We start from the raw sequence: 12,915 nt of genomic DNA, 5'->3' as shown, positions 1-12,915 counted from the left end.
AATAATTTCAAATTTCCGAAGGCAAAGTATTAACGGCCTACATTTGCAAACAAAACTGTTGCGTTGAAGTGTAGCCAACTAGGCAAAAACAAATGGTTGTGAGGGAGACCCCATCAAGTGGATAAGTTATTTTGGGTCTACCTGAGGAGGAACAAAGATGAGAGAAGCCATTTAAGAGCAGTTCTGCTTTCTGCCTCTTTTGTTCTTGCCAGGGTGCCCATTTTTAAAGTATTCAAACAAAGAACCACAAACCGCCAGTCACACCATAATACCAGCTTGTGTTTACATTTTCAGCTCTCCGGATCGTGATCCTATTCAGTGCACACAGAGCGAGTGCTCGTGTACACGCGCCCGTCCGCCATCAGGAGGACTGAAACTGTAAACACAAGCTGGTATTTTGGTGTGATCACGCTAATATGGCGGTTTGTGAGGTCAAGGGGTGGAAGGTGAATTATGGATCCAGAATTTCCTTGCTTTTGTCAGTTTAAGTCAGGCTGCTTACGCAGTAGCTGCTTTTCAAACTCCAATAATTCAGCTATTTTAAAGAAATGAAGACCTACCTAAAATAATTAGAGGGACTGCACTGGAGAATTATCTTCCCCAGAATGTCGTGGAAGCTCCATTCTTCAGAACCTTTAAAATTAGACCATGAAAGACATGTCAGAGTCTAGCTCAGAACATAGCCATGGGTTGGTCATGGCAAAAAGTGTTGGGTACAACAACCCAATGTCCCTGTAGGACTCCTCAACTCATAGGAAAACCGTTTAGGTGGCTTGTTTTACTATTAAAAGTCCATTTAACCAAGAAAATGGGAAAAAAAAATTATTTAATTGGTCAGAGTAGCCCTAAAAAGAAATAGACCTAGTTTGAGACATAACTCAGAATACTTTTATATTTTGCTATTGAACAAAAATTCATTTTTACTATTTAATTACAGGCAAGTATCTCTCTTTTTTTTTTTTTTTGTGGGACCCTCACGGGCGGCCAGGGAACGAATCGGCGCTGCAGAGGCTGTGGGCAACCTTGCAGCCCAGCGCTCAACCGCTGCGCCAACAGGGAAGGCCCAGACAAGTATTTCTTTAAACAACATTGTGCTAGATGGGATCTTCGAGATGATGTGGATTTGAAGTATGGATGAACTATCCTCATTATAAGAAATATTAGAAATGGTATCCCAGTTTATTTCAACAAGGACAAGAAAAAGGTCATTAGAAGCAGATATATTGGAGCTCTGTTCCTACAGATCCTATCCACAGGATAGTTAACAAATAGATAAATTAGTTTTATTCTGTCATTTATTCCTCATACAGATACAGGTAAGTACAATCCTTTTGTTCTGTTAATTCATTAAAAATATTACCTTGGTCCTCCCTGGTGGCCCAGGGGTTAAAGTCTCAGTGCTATCAAGCTATCGCCAGCCACTGTGGCTTGAGTTCCATCCTGAACTAGGGAGCTACCCACATGGCACAGGAGACCTCTCCTGTGTCACCCTCTGCTCCCGCCTGCAGTGTATTTCAGTAGATCCTCCTGTTCTGCTCCCCACTCTGTCTCTTGTGAATATCTCACACACATACACATACCTCCTCTACCCCCCACCTCTGGCTAGACCCCAGTCCTTATATGCCATAAATAAATAAAATAAATCTTTTCAAAAAATTAATCTTACTAGGGCCTCTCTTGGTAGCGCAGGTGGTTGAGCGCAGCGCTGTGAAGCTGTCCACAGCCCCTGCTGTGCCAGTTCGATACCAGCCGGCTGGCGAGGGACCCACATAGCATGGCAGACCTCTCCTGTTGTGTCTGCTGCTCCCCTCAGCAGTGTATTTCGTCAGTCTGCCTGTTCTGTTCCCCGCTCTGTCTCTGGTGAATCCTCTCATCCTTCTGTGCCTGTACCCTGGTTCTTGTATAAATAAATAAATAAATCTTAAAAAAATTAATCTTAACTAAAACAAAGTTAGAAGGATAATTGTAGTTTCAGTAAATGAGATGCATTTATCTTGCTTTTAGCCCTATTGAGTAAAGGCTACATGAGAACTGTATACATTTCTAATAAAGTAATTAAAAATTTCCATTCCTGCTGACAACACAGACTTTCTTTCAATGTGTAGATTTGTGTGAAAAATACTCCTGAAGTTGATGTCAATTGTCAAAATGTGTACAGAACTAGAAATCAGTAGGAAAATTTATTTCATATCTGGTTATTTCCAGTTCATCAGACCTGGTTTTAAACAATATCCAATGAAAGAAACTTTTAAACTAAAGGCTAACAGACCAATAATAAAATTTTATATTAATAATAAGAATTTAATTAATTAAATTAACTTCCATTGTCCTGTGGAGAACAATTTCTATGGCAATACTGTGCTTTCTAGTAGTAAAATATCGAGGTAACCCTTTGGTCTATCATAATTTTAAACCTCTCTATAAGCATGGAATTACCAGACATCCATATGTTGAAATATGTGGATACAGCCTTCTTCTCTTAGAAGCCACTTTTCATTATTAATACAGAGCAACTGACCACTTCTTCCCTTTCATGTACATGTGCACATATGTACTAATATATATAATATACTTAAAGAATGAAGAAAATAATAAAGATGATTAAAAACAAACAAAAAATCACACTATTTATTGCTATATTTTCCTGCCGTAAGGTTTGGTCTGCCTCTTTATCTCTTGGAATGCTTTAATAAAAAAAGTATGAAAGTTGCTTTATTTTCTACTTGTCTAGTTAAAAATTGTCCCATCTTTAAAAATAGGTGACTATGAATTTGGGTAGAGTAGAAGGGGGTAACTATCATTATATTTTGTTTAATATTTTCAGCATACTGCTTTTTCATTAAAAAACAGCAGAAAGTTTTATGAAATGCTTACTTGGTTTGAGTTCTACTGATGTGATCATATGCTGTGGAGGTTAATGGGACAGGAGATGCCTAAATTATCTTTTTAATGGCCATATGTGAGAAGTCAGCTCAAAATGACATTGAATGAGACAATCTCGGACCTCAATCATAAAAAAATTTTCCCCTTTCCAAAGAAGAACTCTGTTCAGACTGTTAGGCTTCAGAGAAAATAATGATAGCCATTCAGAGTTTTGAAACATGCAGAATTTAGATAGCTATAATCTAAATGAGAGCTTATATAGAGCAACTGATTTAAGCATTTGTAACATTTAAAAAATTTACAATCCACAGACACCAATTTCTCATTATATGTCAATAGTTTCTTTCCTTGTTCATTGTTTAAAATATTTCTTAAATGATAAATAGATAGGAACTCAAATAATATTACAATGCATCACCATACTGTTCACCAGTATATGGAAAGTAGAGAATAGAATGACAAGAGGTAATTGATGTCTTTTGTAGTTTTTATATTTGAATTACAGAGGCATGGAAAAGAGTCTCGGCAACAAATATCACATTAAAGGTAGGCAAATAAATAGGAAATAATATAGTCACAGCATAACACACATTAATAAATATTAATATCAGGTGGAGCTATAGCAATGAAGACATATTGAAAGAAAAATGTTAACCCAGCCAGATATTATTCAATGTAAGACAATGAGATAATTGTTAACATGGCATCTATCTACATATTCAAAAGAACTATTCTATCTTTAACCTTTGTTAGAAGTGATCAGCTGGGGCCTCCCCAGTGGCACAGCGGTTGAGCGCTGGGTTCCAAAGCTGCCCGCAGCCTCTGCAGCGCCAGTTCGATCCCCGGCTGCTCCCCGGCCACCAGAGGAGGGTCCCACATGGCGCGCAGACCTCTCCTGCCGCCCGCTGCTCCCCTCAGCAGTGTACTTCGGTCCTTCTGCCTGCTCTGCTCCCCGCTCTGGCTCTGGTGAATTCTCTCACCCTCCCGCGCTTCTGACTGTACCCAGTGCTTGTATAAATAAATAAATAAATATTAAAGAAAAAAAAAAAAGAGATGGCAAGCATTTAAAAAAAAAAAAAAAGTGATCAACTGCATCTCCCCGTAAGTTTAGTAAAAGGAACCAATTCTTCAGGTTCTCTGAAGAATTGGATAGTATCTGCTGGGTGAAATAGAAAATTGTTATTTTGTCACTAAAAAAAGAGAGGGACATAATTTAATGAGACACTTTCTAGGTATACCTTTATTTATTCTCTTTTTTATTTTTGTAGCTTTATAATGACTGGGATGTATGAAGAGAGGAATGGCAAAAAAGAGGAATAATTTAAATATTTTACATATTTTAATACCTATTTATCAGGAGAAAGTTTCTCTATGTAAAAAATACTTCTTAAAAAATCAGTTTTATTTAACTGTTTCATTTTCAATATCGTTAAAATTAAAACAATAAAATTAAAAACAATAACCCATATATTAGAGTAAATCATGAAAGCTCTTAGCAGCACCTTAAAACACATCATTTTATCATCAATATACCTCCCTATCCCAGAAATAAGTAAGATTAAAAGTATGGTATCTATCGGGCCTCCCTGGTGGCGCAGCGGTTGAGCGCGGGGTTGCGAAGCTGCCCGCAGCCTTGCAGCGCCGGTTCGATTCCCGGCTGCTCCCCGGCCACTGGAGGAGGGTCCCGCATGGCGCGCAGACCTCTCCTGCCGCCGCTGCTCCCCTCAGCAGTGTACTTCAGTCCTTCTGCCTGCTCTGCTCCCTGCTCTGGCTCTGGTGAACTCTCTCACCCTCCCACGCTTCTGACTGTACCCAGTGCTTGTATAAATAAATAAATAAATCTTTAAAAAAAAAAAAAAAGTATGGTATCTATCATTTCAGAATACTTTCTTATGTATTTACATAATACACACTGTTATTTTTTTTAAACTCTCAACAGAACATCCTGAAGCTCTTTTCACTTATGTATACATAAACATACTTCTTTAAAAAAGGCTGTGTAGTGTTTCAAAATACAGAAGTACCTCAATATATTTAACTGTTAATGAACATTTGGGTTCTAGCGCATATTTTCTATTGAATACAATGTTGTAACCAGTAGCCTTGTATACCTATCTCTGTGGGGTGTTTTCCCCAGGCTTTATAGGATAGGTTCCTCCCCCAACCCCAGTGATCAACCACAAAGAATGAAAATGTCAACCAAACACTTTTAAACTGTTACTTTAAAAGCACAATGCTAGGTAGAAGTTCAAAGAGCCAAAGGGCCAGTTTTATTATTATTGTATTACATTGTCAGTTTACCCAACTGACAAATAAATGTTGCCTATTGCCATGCCTCAGGTGCTGTTCAGTGACAGGACAATATGTTACTAGGCAGAGTAAAATTATCCTTACCCTTAAGTTCATAGTTCTGATAACAAATGCCTATGATACAACTTTTGTTTTACAAAAAAAGGAAATGAATGAATAAACTGCAAAGTAATGCAAAATTAAATTGATTTTCAAATGGACAACTAATGCAGATATGTGTATACATTAGTGACTGTATGACCGCGAAAGCAAGGCTATCACTTTTGAGCACACTCTCCGGCAAATGGATGATTCTCTCTAGTTCCAGTACAAAGAAAAGTTTAAGGGATATTCCAAACTAACACTCTATTACAAGCTATTAATTGTATAGGTAGATATCAGCACTTCAATTACAGCCTATCAGTTATACAAGTATGAAGTTATCAAAAGTTGGGGTCCTCACTGGTGGCGCAAGGGGTTAAGATGCAACCTATGAAGCTGTCCGCAGCCTCTGCAGCACAAGTTCAATCCCTGGCTGGCCAGAGAGCAACCCACATGGTGCATCAGACCTCTCCTGACTCGCCCGCTGCTCCCCTCAGCAGTATACTTTCGGTCAATCTGCCTGTTCTGTTCCCCACTCTGTCTCTGCTGAATCCTCTCACCCCCCCCCACACACACCTCTGGCCTGTACCTCAGCTCTTGTATGCATAAATAAATAAATCTTTAAAAAAAAGTTGGGGTGATACAATAAAAAATGTGGAAATGACTGAAGTCTCTCAAGCAGTGAAGGCCATTTAATGAATGAAGGTAAAGACAGATAAAGAAGAGTGAGAATATTTTCAGAGCCACTGGCAGATGATTAAATAACAAAACCACTTCATTCTTGTTTTCTCCCCAAACACATTTCTTATGATTAGATCTAAATTAATTGATAGATCTGTGTTATATTTTTCAAAAGTGCCATTTATTCTCTCTTTAAAAATTTTCATCTCATACACACACACACACACACACACACACAGAAACAGTGTTTCATAAGATTGAATGCAAAGGATGTTTCAGCTCCCCCCAATTGCCCTTTTACTAAAAATTTCTTGGTTTCTGTACTATAGACCTCTTTTTAAATGCATCGAAAAGGCCCACTTTCAAAATTCAGTTTTCATAATTAATAAAAAACATTTAAAATGATATTTTAGTTTCAAACTTGGGTTACTGGAGGACAACTTAAAATACATGGCATTAAAATTAATTCTCAAAGACCAAAAATACACTTAAAACCGGGCCTTCTTTGTGGCGCAGGGGATAAACTCTCAGTGCTATGAAGCTATCACCAGCCACTGTGGCATGAGTTTGATCCACAGCCAGGGAGATTCCCACATGGTGCAGTAGACCTCTCCTGTTTTACCCACTGCTCAGTGGTATTTCAGTAGATCCACCTGTTCTGTTCCCTACTCTGTCTTTGGTGAATCCTCTCACCACCACACCACACCCCCCCCCCACCAACTCTGGCCTACATCCCATTTCCTGTATGTATAAATAAATAAATAAAATCTTAAAAATACATACAAAACCTTAAAGTTTTATGATATAATCAAGAATAAATAAGCATAGTTTGGGCAACATTTTATTTTATCCCTTTGAATAATATCCCAAAACGTATTTCTAGCACATGTATTTCTATTTCCTAAGAATAAAAGTAAATTAGATAACTGTGTTCTTTTGTTTCAATACATACATTGAACATTTCAAAGTTCAAAACATACATAAATATCAAGTGTTGTTATGAAGAAAATACACAATGAATATTTGAGTTAATTTATCAGTGAATAATACAGACAGTCTTAGGTGCTAGGAAACTTATCTTGAGGTAAATTCATAGGCTCACAGTCTCAAAAGTGTTCATTGACCTGTCTCTGACCGTCAAATGACAATTTTAACCAGATTGGTAATTACCTATTCTTTTATTTATAAAATAGTATATTTTTCTTTCCAGGAATAGAAAATGTTAAATCTTTCTTGGTTTTATTTCTAGTGTTTAGTTGACCTGACAATCGATGCTTTCTTATAAAAGTCACATAAAACTGTCTGTTTTAATAATTTTTTTGTTTTTATTTAGACACAAGGGACGCCTGCTCAGCATCTCTTCTCTGAAAATAAATCTTATGATTGAATACTAATCAAGTCACACCTTAGCCTTTTAAAATGAAATAATGCCAATTCCCGTAGCTTTCTTCAAGAACCTAAATTAGTCCTCTAGCTATTTTTCTGTTCTTTTAACTTTCATCAGTTTCTCTACATCCTTTAAAAGGGTGACCCAAAACAGAAAGTAATTTTCAGACAAAAGAGTAATTAATATAGGATACAGAGGAAAAACTGTCCCTTGTTTATTTAAGATTATTTAGAAATTATTTTATTTTATGAAAAAATTTTTATTTTCTCCCACATTGCTGACTATTTGTACTTTCTAGACAAACTTAAAAGTCTTTTTCTTCTTTTTCCTAGATACTCGTATCAACCCTATTGTATTGCTTGTGAACATACCATGTATTTGCATCTTTTGAATATCTTTTATACAACTTTGTTTTCAGAATACTAACCACATAATATCATTTGAAAATGTATGCAGTATAGTTTTGACTTCTTGTTTTTTTTAAAGATTTATTTATTTATGCATACTGAGCTGGGGTGCAGGACAGAGGTGCAGAAGCGGGGTTGGGGGTAGTGAGAGAATTTACCAGAGACAGAGTGGAGAGCAGAACAGTTCTTGTATGCCTACTGAAATACACTACTATGGGGAGCAGCGGGTGAGGCAGGAGAGGTCTGCTGCGCCATGTGGGTTACTTCCCTGGCCAGAGATTGAATGTGCTGCAGTGGCAGATAGCTTCATAGTGCTAGACTTAACCCCTTGCACCACCAGGGAGGCCCTAGTTTTGACTTTTTGAAAAACAAAATCTTTATTATTATGCATCCCAAGAATAATCCCTCAACCCCTTCTTATAAGACCTTGAAAAACTTGCTCAATATTCTAAAAGTAGTATGACTGAGAAAATATTTTCAGCAATTATTAATGAGATGAATATATGCGACAAAGTCAAAAGTGTAATCATTCACCTGTGATAAAAAGCTAACAAGTAGTTAGAAGAATCCTGTAAAAGTCCCAGCTAACTGGACCTCCTTGGTGGTACAGAAGTTAATGTCTCAGTTCTATCAAGGTATCACAAGCCACTGCAGCATGAGTTCGATTCCCAGCCAGGGAGCTAACCCACATGGTGCAGCAGACCTCTCCAGTCTCGTCCACTGCTCCCCTCAGCAGTGTATTTTCAGGAGATCTACCTGTTCCGCTCCCCGTATTGTCTCTGATGAATCTTCTCACCACCTACAACTCTGGCCTGTGTCCCAGTTCTTGTATGCATAAAAAAATTCCCAGCTAACTGCCTTTCCACATATTACAGTTATCTTGCAAAATTATAGTATACTAGTATATTATGAGAAAGCATATATATATATATATAATATATATAATTATTAGATGCCAGGCACAATGTATTTGATATTTCTTATCTGTATCACTGAATTTTTATTATAATCATATTTGACAGTGAGAAACCCGAGACTTGAAAAGTATAATTAGCTCAGTGCAGATAGTATTAAAAGTTTCCCTTGTCTTCAAGTCTTTTATATACACTTTCCTTGTAAAGGTACTATATTTTCCTTCACTGTTCACTTAGGGCTTGGCCATTTGATTTTCTCAGACTAATGGATTATGATTGGAAAACAGAATGTGTTTAGCTGAGATTTAAGAAGTCAGATTTCCACCAGCCCTCTCGAACTCCTGCTGTTCAACATGACCTGTGTGTTGTTCTAGGGAGCTACTGTTTTCCAGTCCTGAAATAAAGAGGCCCATGGAACATCATAAACCTCACCTGGATTTTGGAGCAAAGTCCATTTGTGTCCCACAGAGCACTGCGGTGTCAGAGTTGATGAAACAATTCCTATGATAGAGGAATAAATGTTGGTGTAAGCCATTGAGATTTGAGAGTATTTGTTACACTGCGCTATTGCAGCAAAACTTAATATTCTCACAAGTACAGATCACATTAATACAGCTAAATGAAACAGAAGATAAAATCTGGATCTAGATTACAATATATCTAAGAGTTTAGTGGAGATAATATGAATTGTTCAAAATGGTGGAAGAATATTAACTAATCATTTGGAAAAAAAATCAAGTCTCTAACTTATGTCTTTAAAAATGTCTAAATATGTTTAAAATATAAGGGTAAAATATGAACACATATAGTTAGGTATGACAAAGGATATTTTCTTATTAATCTTGTCCTAGAGAATATCTTTCAAAGAATGACACCAAGCATTAAGTACTTGTAACCTGCCATGCCCACTGCTCCCCTCAGCAGTGTACTTCGGTCCTTCTGCCTGTTCTGCTCCCTGCCTGGCTCTGGTGAGTTCTCTCACCCTCCCGCGCGTCTGACTGTACCCAGTGCTTGTATAAATAAATAAATCTTAAAAAAAAAAAGAATTACGAAGATCTGTATTTATGGACATTAAGAAACAGCAATGATTATATACGAAAATAAAAAAGGAAGGCTACAACCCTCATGTGTAGTATGGTCTCATTTTATAAATACATGAAATATATGTGAATAGAATTAACTCTTAAAGAACAGGCAAAATAGTTTATTAATAGTTTTTCTGAAATTTAGGATTATAGCTGTCCTTCACATAAGAAAGTACTTTTTTCTATATGTGAATGTCTTTTACAATAGGAATATTACATATTTATATTCAGGAATAATAGCATTAAAACACTTTACTTTCCAAAAGAAAAAATTTAAAAATAGCAGTATCTTCCACTACAAATATGGAAAAAAAACTCTACGGGACTCAAAATAGGTCATATCTATTGTTTCTTCCTTGTCTAGGTTCTCATAAATTATTCATGGAAATCCTATCTATACTAATAATTATTTTTGTTCATTATTCCTTTGCATTTCTTTTCAGAAAATGACAGGTTTTATATTCTGCAGCATATTTTAGAATATGCCTCATAATTGCTATTTTCTTAAGCCATGTTTACATGATTCAAAAAATAATACATATAATAAATACAAATTTTACATTGAGTAAAATTAAAGTATTTCTACATAAGCCAATAATTTTAGCCTAAACTTGAACTGACCAATTATTTTAAGATTTTTTTTTTTTTTTTTTAATTTTCTAGAGGCATGTCTTATTTATTTTATTATTATTTGTTTGTTTGTTTGGTTTATACATGCACTGGGTACAGTCAGAAGCGCAGGAGGGTGAGAGAATTCACCAGAGCCAGAGCGGGGAGCAGAGCAGGCAGAAGGACCGAAGTACACTGCTGAGGGAGCAGCGGGCGGCAGGAGAGGTCTGCGCGCCATGTGGGACCCTCCTCCGGTGGCCGGGAGCAGCCGGGGATCGAACCGGCTGCAGAGGCTGCAGGCAGCTTCGCAACCCAGCGCTCAACCGCTGCGCCACCGGGGAGGCCCTATTTTAAGATTATTTTTAAAGATAAATTCATGGGGCCTCCCCCGTGGCGCAGTGGTTGAACGCTGGTTGTGAAGCTGCCCGCAGCCTCTACAGTGCTGGTTCGATCCCCGGCTGCTCCCCGGCCACGGGAGGAGGGTCCCACATGGCGTGCAGACCTCTCCTGCCGCCCGCTGCTCCCCTCGGCAGTGTACTTCGGTCCTTCTGCCTGTTCTGCTCCCCGCTCTGGCTCTAGTGAATTCTCTCACCTTTCTGCGCTTCTGACTGTACCCAGTGCATGTATAAATAAATAATAAATTTAAAAATAAAAAAAAAATTAAAAAAAAAAAAAAAATAAAGATAAATTCATGAAATAAAAAAATCAAGTTTCAATTATTTAAAGGAAAAACAACTAGAAAATAGCTTCCAATGAGACCATTAGTTTTATAAACAATAGCAGTTATGCAATATTTATTTATAATATTTTTATCTCTGTATATCAATCCATAAATATAAAGTATACTTTACATATATTTACAAATATATAAAATCTAGAAATACAGAAACTACAGATCTTGTGTAGGGCCCAGTATGAAGAAAATCATAAAACTTTATTGAGGAGGGCATCCCTGGTGGCACAAAGGGTTAAGTCTCAGCACTATGAAGCTGTCAGCAGCCACTGCAGCATAAGGTTCCATCCCCAGCCAGAGAACTGACCCACATGGAGTGGCAGATCTCTCCTGTCTCAGCCGCTGCTCCCCTCAGCAGTGTATTTCAGTAGACCCACCTGTTCTGCTCCCTGCCCCATCTCTGGTGAATCCTTTCACGTACCCCTCCCCTACCTCTGACCTAGACCCCAATTCTTGCTTGCATAAATAAATAAATCCTAAAAAAAAAAATGCAGATTAATTTTTTTGAGAAAGTTAAATTTTTTTTTAAAGATTCATTCATTTATGCATACAAGAGCCGGGGTACAGGCCAGAGATGCAGGGGGTGAGAGGACTCACCAGAGACAGAGTGGGGAACAGCACAGCCAGATAGACTGAAGTACACTGCTGAGGGGAGCAGTGGGCGAGACAGGAGAGGTCTGCTGTGCCATATGGGTTTCTCCCTGGCCAGCCGGGGATCGAACTTGTGCTGTAGAGGCTGCAGATTGCTTCATAGTGTGGTGCTTAACCCCTTGCGCCACCAGCGAGGCCCTGAAGATTAAATTTAAAATAAGTATTCTTACATGGGAAAATGACAATATTATAATAATGCCCCAATTCATTTATAACTTTAATATAATTCTGTTGAGAATTTCAGTGAATTTAAAATCCAAACTGCCTAAAACACTATATTTTAGTAGAAAGCAAAAGTTCCTCTTCCCTACAATATCTATTTCCACTCACCAAGGTAATAATTCTAAACAATTTTTTTGTTTAATCTTCTAGAAATTTTGTATTATCTATAAAGTATATATTAACATATAAATGGGCATACATACACACTTCTGTGTTTTTTCCTGACTTTTTTTTAATTATAGGAGGGATATCATACATACTGTTCTACAAGTTGCTTTTTTCATTTAATATATCTTGGGCATTTTTCCATAGTAAAACATATGTTCTCCAATGAATTTTTAACTTAATAAAGCTAAACAATATTCTCAGAATTATATGAAAAATAAATGCATATATAAAAAATAAACATGTCAGACTGACAAAGAAAACTTTGAAAAATCTTCTAAAGACACACAATACCAGATGTAAGAATGTACAATTAAAATATTATAATAAAGGTGAAAGAATAGAGAAATTAGTGGAACAGAAATTAATTTTAGGAGTGAACCCTAGAATATAAAAGCTTCCAACTTGATTTTAAAGTCTTTTGAAATCAGTAGGAAAAAAGTATATTTATTCAATAAATATTCAGGGACACTTTTGCTTACCAGTTGGAAAAAATGTTAATTGAATTCTTTTTAATAGAACAGTCATGGGGGGGGTGTTTATCATCTCACATGATGATAATAAACTGCAAAGTGGTTAAAGCATTAAATGCATGAAATGAAAACAAAAAACAAAACAATATAGGAGAAAACATAAGTGAGGATTTAATCTTTGTAAGGAATACATTCTAAATTTATAAGTAACAGGGCCTCCCTGGTGGCACAGGGGTTAAAGACAGCCGTTATCAAGCTATTGCCAGTCACTGCTACATGAGTTTGATTCCCAGGCCGGTCAGGGAGGTGACCCA

General features: G+C 37.0%; 1 long non-coding RNA gene across 1 annotated transcript in view; it reads left to right on the top strand.

Annotated features, from left to right (window-relative positions):
• Positions 1-9,088, top strand: part of LOC129146556 (uncharacterized) — a 33,457-nt gene extending 24,369 nt beyond the window's left edge. The window contains exon 3 of the long non-coding RNA XR_008553418.1: positions 9,038-9,088. This is a non-coding gene — a long non-coding RNA (uncharacterized LOC129146556). The remainder of the gene's footprint in view (positions 1-9,037) is intronic.
• Positions 9,089-12,915: the final 3,827 nt, after the last annotated feature.

Source organism: Talpa occidentalis, unplaced genomic scaffold (assembly GCF_014898055.3).
Source record: "Talpa occidentalis isolate TD23 unplaced genomic scaffold, MPIMG_talOcc4v2.1 talOcc4.3, whole genome shotgun sequence".
Classification (NCBI taxonomy): Eukaryota; Metazoa; Chordata; class Mammalia; order Eulipotyphla; family Talpidae; genus Talpa; species Talpa occidentalis.
Note: the sequence above shows the minus strand (reverse complement) of the source record. Positions and strands in the feature narration are given on the sequence as shown.